Here is an 11126-nt window from a genome sequence, read left to right as displayed (position 1 = left end):
TATATATGTTTTATTTGTTCTGGTTTACTGTTTTGATTCCTGAGGAGCAAACATTCCTAATTCAGTTGGTTCCAGTAGAATGAAGACCACAGAGGGACATCGGTGGACTATTTTAGAAAAATTCTTAAAATTTATGTTTAACGTTTATTATAAAACGTAATTTATGTTTGATAGGCTGGTTTGTTGATTAACAATCTAAGTGTTGCCTCCTAGATTTTTTTATCGAAAGAGTAAACAAAAATTACCCCCAAAAAAATTCTTTTTTCTTTTTTCTTATATTTTGAAGGCCAAACATTATTCGAACAGCTCCTAATGTTATGTTGAACAAAAGTAAGTTACTCTCGTACATGTAGTTTTGATTTAATGATTTTCATATGTTTCGACCGTCAGCATAAAGCCGCGTGAACCGAAATGTCCAGTCTAATGGGAACCAGAAAAAAAAAATTATTTACAATCGGAAACAATTGAGGTAGCAAATCTCAAATTTTTGTTCAGAAATCTCAAAATATGGTAGTGCAAAATATCTAAACTACCTCAAAACCTTTCAGGTAAAAACCCCCTACGCCTGGAGTATAAACCATTAAAACGTCTTCAAAATTAGCAGTATATTGAGCTGTTGGTTATTAGCAAAGTTATGAAAAATCCATTGACTCAAAGAAAAAAATCTAGCCTGACCTCCAACTGTAACAACTTAACTGAATCAAAACTAATTTCTAACGCCATCCCAATTTATTTACATTTCAATTGTTCTATTTTTCATATTTATTACTCTACGCAGAGATGTCAAGAAATAGTGTTTTCTCCAATCGAACTCAGCCTATTTTTCAGATCAGTTAAGGTGCGTGAAAAAACTCGATCCTACCTCCGTATCGTGTATACTTTTTGGTTTTAAATAAATATCTGACAGCTTTCTGAAATTTGTAAAATTTTGTATTTAAAATTATTGTACTGAATTTAAACGAATTGCGGGGAATAATTCATAATCCAACAGAAATACACAACTAAAAAAGTTGCTAAGAAATATTGGAGGGTTGTATTATTAGTATCAAATTATTTAGTAAATTTGTAAAAAATAGTTGAACTTGATTCATAAAATTTGTCTGGAATAGTTAGTTATATTGTGGTAATTTTGTAAAAGTAGTTTTGTTTTTTATCAAAATACTGTAAATTTTTGTTAATACTTACCGGGTTATACTCTGCGTTGATGATCTGTTCCAATGATAACTGTTTGGTGGCGATAGAACAATGAGGAGATGAAACCAATTGAGGACGACTGTATTCCACTAGAACAAAAAATATTAAATTAACATAGAAAATCACTTTAAGATTTCAAAATATATTTAGGGAGTGCTGACAAAGTATTATAAGTCGAAAATGGTCAAAAATGTTATATCTTATAAACATTAGAACTCATTGAAATCTTCAAATTATTTCCTCCAAAACATTTATGTTTCAAGGTAGATTATAAAAACTATCAAAGGAGGCCGATGAAAAGTATTTTAAGTCAGAATTGCATTTTTCAGAGTGCAAAATATATCCTATTTCTCCCATTTTCTGTCTTCTACTTCTTACACCCTCACTGGATATCTTTTATCATATCTTGTGGAAAAATGTAAAAAAAATCACATTACATTTGGTTAAAGATAATTTTATGGATGAAATAGTTGACTATATTTACAATAGTTGTATAGAGTAGTTGACTATATTTACAATAGTTGTATAGAGTAGTTGACTATATTTACAATAGTTGTATAGGGTAGTTGACTATATTTACTATAGTTGTATAGAATAGTTGACTATATTTACAATAGTTAACTATATTAACAATAATTGTATTGAATAGTTGACTATCATAGGTTTTTCATACCTAGGGACATATGTAAAGGTTACCAGTCAGGATGTATCTTTTCTTAGTTTTTTGTTGTTAAAAATAACAAAAACTGTTACTAATATTTTTTTAAATAATAATTTAGGCCATTATTAAGTATTGTTTATATTCTTATACGCAATAAAAATATTATTTCACTAGACATTGATAATATAAATTTTATATTTATAAGATATGAAATTTCTTTATAAGATCTGAAAAGGCTAAACTCTAAGAAAACTTGGCCAACGCTACATTATTTGGACGATATGATTATAAGTAACCTTATGCTTGTATCACATGTTGAGTTTACAAAGAAGAAAACTAGTTCAAGAAGGTGACATAAAATTACTTCTAGAAAGTTATATTTTATTTCTTCTTTTTTTTTTTTTTTTTTTTTACATGTAATTCAAAACATTATTGGATGTCTATAATATTTATTTAAACGATGTACCAATATACAAATTATTTGTTTGTTTTTTCCTCTTGTTAATTACTATTGTCTCATTTTTTCCAATTCATTATTAGAGAAATTTTATGATTTTTTTTTCACCCTAAGGCACTAAAGCTCATTTTCAATGCTTATTATTTTATTCTAAATCGACTATTCCTATAATGAACAAAGACTATTGGTATTATTAAGGGACGGCGATGTGGGTATCTTGGGCATAAGAATTTCAAATACAATATTGCTGCACTGTCATTCATTTTGGGTTTGGCTAAAATAAATATTGACAGAAATTGATTAAATTCCGTGATATCAAATTAAAATTTTCAAAAAATGTCCTTATATTAGAAGTTAATTTTATTTATTTTCAAACCTCTTTATTTTTATATATGGTTACAGAATACAAATATATTAGAAGTTCATTCGCATAAAGCAATATTTTAAGATAAAATTTATTTAATAAGTTTAATGAGAATGTATCTGTAAATGTAAATTTTACTGGTTTGTCAGCTAATACATTGCCTAATAATCTTGATCGATGTATTTCTGATTCTGATTTTTTAATTACTCTTAAAGCCGGTCGCACCATCACAGTTTAAACTACGATAAGTGAAATAACATGTACAAAAAATTATTTATGATGGTGCTGCTCTTATCTATTATTGAGGTGCAATTTGTTTACAAAATTTGAAATGGGGCCGCCCATAGCTCAGTGGTTAAGACACAGTCTTACCAATTTGATGTCTATTGGCGGTGCCGGTTTGAATCCGGCCTGGGGCGTTGACTGTTTTCATTGAGTGGCGGTCCCACAAAATGAAGAACTTTGACCCCCAACCATGTTTAGGCAGTATAGGACTCCAATGGGAGTCTTGGCCGAAAAAAAAAAAAAAATTGAAATGGTTATTATTCATTTTGTAGTTAAGGGATATTTTTAAAAAACCTTCTTTGGATCTGAATCAAATTTACATTAAAATGTCCCTTTAGAATAAACCTTACCAGGACTTTAATTGCATCCGACTTATAGAATTGTTACAAAACCAATGGGCACTCCTTTTCAAATCGCCGAACGTTGTAGAGGTATGTTTATACATTTGTTAACCTAAAAAATTTGTAAGAGTAATGCTCAGAGATCAATCCTTTAAAACGTGCCAGAATCCAAGACAACATTGCAGCGTTATCCAGCTGAGCTTGGGAGCAATTACTTGGAAATTGCGCACTAAGCCAGCCTGAATTGCTGTGACTAAATGGGTGCTTAAGTGGGCGAGCTCTGAGAATTCCCTTGTTCTTTATGCGGTACATGATCGTTTCGAATCAACAAAATGGTTGCTCAATCTAGTATCAAGTATATTGGTCGTTATGATTAGCGGTCAATGAGAGTTAGAAATGAGATTTATGTGGAGGTATAGGGAAGAAAGTTGCACTTTCCATAATTTTCAAAACGCACGGAATGGCTCCTAGTTATGAATCACGCATCTTACACGTGAACAAGCAAATATATTACAGCTTAGTCTGTTTTCAGAGACATTGTTTTGTTATTCCTTTACAATTATTTAGTCAATGAATTCGGTATGGGTTGGTCCTTAATAAGTATTGTTACAATAATCAACAATTAATTACCACGATAAGGGTTAAAATTAGTATCAAAAATAGTACAATGAGAATAAGCTTTGTAACAATACAATCTGATAAAACAGTTTCCATTTCATCGAAAAATTAAAGTAAAAATTAATTTGTAAAATTCTAAATTAATATGTAATTTTATCTCTTTAATTATTCCACGCGGCTCCAATTTCTGAATGACTTCATAAAAATGTCTTTTTGCGAATATCTCTTAAATGTCTCAAAGTAATATAAAGATATCTGATAGATGAACAATTCAAATATTTTTATTTATTGATGTTTCAGTCAGATGATATTCTTTCCATGATAAAATGTGTCAATGTTATAGAGCGTTCACAAAATTCCCTTACCATGAAATATAGTAGAATTAAATCCTTACTGCTAGAATACGTCACTGTATTAATTATTATTATTACAATAATTATTACTAGATGAGAACTTTATCATAATGTAATATCACATCCGTTCGTCTTACTATAAGAAATATTCCGATGAAAAAAACATCTCAAAATAATTGTTAATATTTTTAATCCATGTTACTGTTGAAAAAGATTTTTTTTTTAACATCTAGCCTGTGATTATTGCTGACTTGATTAAGTTTTACCAAATCTCTTTCCAATATACAAAAACAAAATGCACACACACTAGTACTCTCTAGCAATCAAGTTAGCTTTTTTTGATGATGCTTCCAAAAACAGCGATTAACTTTGAACTACCGAATTTTTCTTTTAGTTCTTCAACTTATTCACATACGTCATAAGATTTAAGTGGTTTGCTACAAAAAATTTGGGATTTCAGTGATTTCAAAGTAACCCAATATGTCTGTGTACATTTGCAGGATATCTTCATTAATTTATTAATTCTATAATTTGATACTGTTTTTAATAATGACGACCTAAAAAAATTATTACAACGGCTCCGAGAAGCTGGTTGTAGTCTCCAAAATGTCTGTCGACGAAAAATCAAAAATGAAACAGATCTATTAATATTTATGTACTGTTTATTGTAGTTTATTAAATATAAAATATCTTAAAGAGGACAAAAACGGCTCATAAGATGTCTTTTAAATATTATACAGACATCTTTCGGCATATCGTAGGCATCGAATCTCGAGATCATGAGATATATTAGATCTGTTTCTGGTTCATTATTAACGTTGACCCATAGTAGCTCAGCAATAGTAAACGCGAATCAATCCAGTGAAAACATTTTTTTTTTTTTTAAATAATATTTGTTAAGCAGTAATTGAGGGAAAAACCTTAGGGGATGTCTTCTTATCCACACTAAATGCTCCAAATTCGACCGCACATGAACCTTAGTGTCATTGTTTTATCTATCATAATTTTATTGTCTTAATTGTTCCGAAATTATCAGAGTTGAAAATTTTAAGACTCATTAGTCTTTTTCTGTAGGTATCTAATAAAAGTAATTGTTATTTCAAATCCTAAAACGGAATGTGCGATGCTTAACAGCTAAAGTTTTCAAAACCTAGATGTAATTGAAAATGTAACGTTACTATATGTACTTCATAGGTAATATGGCGATTTAAGTAATTTATAATTTGTTAATTATTCATTTATTTTATTTTCAGTACAATTCACTGATGTTTTATTTCCTTAATATTAAATATAAATATGGTGTACTTGCAGGTTTGAGGCACTCAATATAAGCTTTAAAGTGATCAAACACTACTAATATTATGATTTACAGTGAATTTCCAATTTCCTTCAATTAATATCAATTATATAGAAAAAATGTAGTTATAGTTTATAATTCTTTTTAACAATAAAACATAATTTGTTCTGGAAGATGCCTGACGTTTAGGTATGTTTGATGAGCACTAATTTTTGGTACATAGAAGATGTAACTGAACGTTGGTACGTTACTTTCAATTAACTATTTAATTATATTGGATGCAAGTTATAAAATTCCCAAGGCCGTTCATTTCCTATTATCAGGAGGTAAAGATTAATATTCGAACATATTTTAATATTGATTATAAATTACCAACAGTTTGTGGCTAATTATTAAATTAAGTTAATAAGATGGTCCTATAAGATATCTGGTCATAATCTAAGATACTTTTTAACGTGATATTTTCAAAACTAATAATAATAATAATAATAATAATGTGAAAAAACTGGAAGTTGTGATTGAAGATTGACATTTGATATCAGAACGAGGTGAGTAGGTTCTTGATAATCTGTTCGTTGCCACACATTGTAATGTGACGCTGGGCGATTGGCCTCAGATTACAATTAGTGTATCTGTTTACATCTTGTCCATTAAATCAGTTTAATGAGGGGTATCATTAGAATATTTTTGCTATTCAAGTCCATGAAGAATTTCATTCTGAATTGCTAAATAATCTGGCCTGTGTAAGCTTATTAAATGATTTCTCTTAATTAAATTTCAAAAAGGTGATCATTTTAAAACGAAAGGTGATTCGAAAAAAAAATATCTGCTATAGTTATTCATAATTGCTTTAAGCTCAAACTAAACATCTGAAAAAATGCTTTTGCTGTTACGCCTATCTGGCCCATTTCTAATTTGTCTCATTACTGATTACGAACGCTGTAACAAACGTGTTTGAGTACTGAAATATGAAAAAAACCTTATTAAGTCATGTATGACTGAAAAATATTTCTTCCAATAAATGGATTTTGAATACTATACATCAAACAAGTTTATAATCCCAAAAATGCATAGATTGAATAATGCTCAAAATTGCATTTATCAATCTTTTAAGCACTTACTTTATGCTATTATAACCAAATCATCAGTTTGAATAATTTAAAAAATTTAATAATTGAATATAACCAAAAACAGGCTTACTAGAGCATCTTTTGATACTAAATGGAAATAATTATTTTTTCTAAAATAGAGAACAATTATAATAATTTCAAGGTTGATACAAGAATTCATCCTTTTCAAATAATGTTTTAAGTGGAATTCGTTCCTAGTTTGTATTAATGATAAGTGCCACGTGTTCCAAAGAACTCTATTAGCCCAATTGCCGACAATTTTCCACCATTGGTTCATCAGGAAAATGAAGGCCACTTTTTTCCTGGATCAGGGAGTTTATTCACTCCTTAAACTTCCCATGATAAATTAATAGGCTGGCATTTTCTCACATTTTAAGTGCATGTCTTCATCGTATTACTACTTAGTCAACATACGTCTATTTGAAATTTAAAGCTTATTGTACTTTTAAATATGATGTAGTTTCTTTGATTCAATAATAAACAATTTATGTAATTCTATTTTTAAACTATATTTAAAAAAAAATTTAATAAATTTGAGGAACTGGAACTAAAGTTGATCATCCTTTTAGCTTTGAGCCTTCATGAATTGAAGTCGTTCCTACCTCTCCTTTCTTCAATATTCATCTTCCTTCCAGAATTAGACCGCTGCACTCTTCCAGAGTGCTGCGACTGAAATTGAAAACTCCTTACTGAAACTAGGTCAAACTTCTGCTATCTTCAAATGTGCAATAGTGGGTTCTATTCTCTCCACAAACTTTTAGTACTCTGAAGGTTTATCTAACTCCTTGTTTTTTCTCATCAATCTAAAGTTGTTCATATTTTGGTTGATTTATATATTCATGTTTACGGGATATATTATTGCTTCATTAACTTTTTTTGTTTAAATGGTCTAGATATTAATATCTGTATTTCAAGATATTTCAGATGATAAAGAAGCATTTATCAATGAAGAGATAAAAATATTAGATAACAACTTTTTTTAAAATATTCTTGACCACCAAACGGAACCGAAATGATCTGACATACCTTGTCCTCGATCTAGAGGCTAACTGAGAACGGTAGCTCACGAAGTGATAGAGTTCCTTTCAACTCTTTGTCTGAAGAGATGAACCTTGAAGGGAGTAGATGCAGCGAAGAAGAATCACGAATTGTATAAGGAACAAAAGGCCAAGACTCGCGGACATCACTAACAAGAATAGAGAATAATGAATGAACCCAGACGGAGAATGGTCCAGTGCCCTTGTTCCTAGATCTAGATCGGGGGCGGTAGGTGGGGCGAGGGTGTTATGGTCTGTCATAGGCCATTGTTGCTACCTGTACTCCTGGTTAGTGTGACAGTCTGGCCTTTACTGCTATAACAGTACTCCTATTGTTACCTCTTGCCAATGTATCCTGAAAAATAATTCCTACTTTTGAAAGAGAAACTCTAGGGAACGCTAGGTATTTAAAGAAAAGTTTAATGACATTCATACTAGCAGTAGATCTGGATGTTACAGACCACCATGCAGATGTCTGTGTGATTTCAGATTCCTATTCAATGTCATCCTTATTCAACTTCTAATTCGATTGTATTAGTAATTATTTGTAATTACTTACGTTCAAGGCATCTCCAAGATACAGTACTTCGTAATCGTCATTCCTAGCTTTAATGTATAATTAGGGGAGAAGAGCCCTTTTCTTTTTAATAGTACCTTCCCATATGTGTTACAATTTTTCTATTTATTCGTTATGAAGAGGTGGTAATAGGAAATTAGAAATTACAAAGATTTGAAACTTCAAAAACTGGATGTTGAGAAGATATTTACAGAAACGTTGTTGAAAGTTTATTCCCCTATTCATCTGAATCTTAATTCAATAGCTTCCTTTAACTGAAAATAATAATAAAGGCTTAACAAGTCCTAAATCAGCCCTACCGAAATCGGGCCACCGCAAATCACTCCCCCCCCCCCTCGAGCGCTTACCCTTTGGATCAGCGTTTTTAACCTTTTTAGCGATTCGTTCGTTACTAAGCCTTACAATTTTACACGCCCTTCTTATATGCCACAATACTATCATATGTATTGTATTTACCGAGTGTAGTTCATGGCGATTCGTAGTTCTTTAGCCTCCTAACTTTTTGGGTTAGCTCAGTCCGAATATTTAACTCATAACTTTATTTTCAAAAACGTTAAGATTCTGTTCCTCCGTTAAAGTAAAAGGTCACGTTTCACACCCATTAAAAAACATTAGGAAGGATTTAATATTTGTAAATTCTATTTTTTTAGATTCTGGACTTAGGCGAGAGCTAAACAATCTCAAAATTGAAAAATAACAACCCCTTGTTTCCTCGTCAGTTTCGTTTTCTATTTATTCGTTTTTCTTTTTTTTTTATTAACCTGGCAAAAGTGTACCGCGAGAGTAAAATTTTGAAGTATATTTGGCACATCGAGATTAAGGAAATATTTTTCTTATTTTTGAAAGCTACATCTTTTTTTTACAATAATAGGAGTGACAAGTGAGATGAAACAATAGGCAGCGTTCTGTATATATTTTTGTATTAACATTTTCACACAACTATCTAACTTTATCTTAAATGTTCCTAAATCTCAACTAATAATTGAGATATGGAAATTGAAAAGGGGATAAATCCATATCTAAACATTTTCGATAAAATTAGATATTATGCTTAGTTCAGAGATTGATCTATTTCTGAAATCTATCCTTAACACCTCAGAACGCACTAAAATATGGTTTGAGATTTAGAAAGGGAAAATTTAGGGAAAATATTTTCTTAAAATATTTCATCCCATTTACATCTCCACGCCTTAATTTGTACCTGTTTACGCATTTAAATTTAATATAATTGGAGTTCTATCAGTGGTTAGATCCTCCACATGTTTGTATCATGTCACTATGTCACCTACAGCAAATTTACTTGTTGTATATTTGTGTATACAGTTGTAAAAAACAATAAATAAATTATTTAAAAAAAAGAAAAAAATTTAATATAAATATACGTCTTTAAAATACCTCTATTATCTTTATAATTTATGCCACATTGGCTTTTTTTCATTCAATTAATAAACTATGATTTAATTCCAACAGCTTAATTTAACCAGATATGATAAGTGGCAAAATGTTTCTCGTCGCTTAAATCATGTCATAAAATACTATGAATCATTACTAAAAGAACATGTCAAGTAAATAAGCTCTGAATAATTATTTTGTTTATAATCACTGAAATGTAGAATTTTTTATATTCACTAATTTAAGTAATTTTAACCAATTATTATAATGATGCTCTGGTAATAACAAAAATATTTTCATCGATATGCCAGTATAAACATTGTTTTCCAAAGTCCATAAAGCAATCTCAAATGCTTTCTGTTTGTCCACAAACAGTTGTTGTTATCCAATAATTCCCAGGTGCCGGCCGATACTAACCTACACTTTAGTCTGATTGAAGCCAGCGGTACCTTATTTTCGTGCTCGACGTTTCGGCAACGATTTCATCATAAGTCATCGTGCATTTTGTGAAATAAATTGATTATTTGGCCTCTATTTCAAGGTATGTTTATGCTGTGATATATTTTTTTCTGGCTATGCAACGTTACTTTTGATAAAATACGATATCTTTCTTATTGTTTTAATTTCAGTTATCCCCCAAAAAATAAAGCTCCTAAAAATAATAGATATTACTGATTGGCAAACTCGATGATTTCGCGATCAAGAAAAGTATGTAAACATAAGAGATAAAAAAAACAACAAATAAGTTTTAAATATCATTAGATATTATGATTAATAAAAATATGTATATAGCCTGTCCATATTAACCAATAAACTAAAGATCGATTAATATTTTTCATTTGAGGTAGTTTATTGACAAATAATAAAATCAATAGTGTAAAATAAATTTAATAAAGATGATTGTCGACCCAAATACAAAATAGACAAATGAAATAAAATAGAAGTAATAACACAGTAATTAAATACCTTGAAATAAATAAATACATTGAAAAAAAAATTGAAACAACACAAGAATAAAATATTATAAGAATAAAATATTAAATAACAATAATACTTTTTCAATACTTTAGATAAATTGAAAATTTTAAATATTAAATAAATTTAATACCAACTTTAAATAACATATGTAACTTTTTTAACAATAATTTTTTTGAGGAAATATATTTTTTCTTTTTTCTGACTCTAATGATAAATGAAAACAATATTGATAAGAGTAACTACGCTTTTTATAAAACAGGTTTACAAGCGTTATATCTTCAACAAGAATTATCTTATGTCATTATTATTCTGAAGAATATTTTACTCTTTCAACGATTATATCTCACGTAGTTGTACCTACACAATCTTATCTGTGTTGCTTCTGTTTCTGTAGCCTGTAACAGATATTGCTGAGTTTTATGAAAATATTTTAGTTATATAT

At 29.6% G+C, this 11126-nt stretch overlaps 2 protein-coding genes across 3 annotated transcripts in view; one reads left to right on the top strand and one right to left on the bottom strand.

Annotated features, from left to right (window-relative positions):
* The window catches only part of mlt (tubulin folding cofactor E like protein mlt), a 146778-nt gene that overhangs the window by 107835 nt on the left and 27817 nt on the right, over positions 1–11126 (bottom strand). For both annotated transcript variants that reach the window (XM_014429482.2, XM_014429486.2), the window contains exon 2: positions 1186–1283. The gene's annotated coding sequence lies outside the window, so the exon portion shown is untranslated. The remainder of the gene's footprint in view (positions 1–1185; positions 1284–11126) is intronic.
* lin-52 (DREAM core complex component lin-52) overlaps positions 10127–11126 on the top strand; it is a 50859-nt gene continuing 49859 nt past the window's right edge. The window contains exon 1 of the mRNA XM_014429488.3: positions 10127–10247. The gene's annotated coding sequence lies outside the window, so the exon portion shown is untranslated. The remainder of the gene's footprint in view (positions 10248–11126) is intronic.

Source organism: Halyomorpha halys, unplaced genomic scaffold (genome assembly GCF_000696795.3).
Source record: "Halyomorpha halys isolate HHAL.00 unplaced genomic scaffold, Hhal_1.1 Scaffold803.1, whole genome shotgun sequence".
NCBI classification, from domain to species: Eukaryota; Metazoa; Arthropoda; class Insecta; order Hemiptera; family Pentatomidae; genus Halyomorpha; species Halyomorpha halys.
This window is presented reverse-complemented; position numbering and strand designations above follow the sequence as displayed.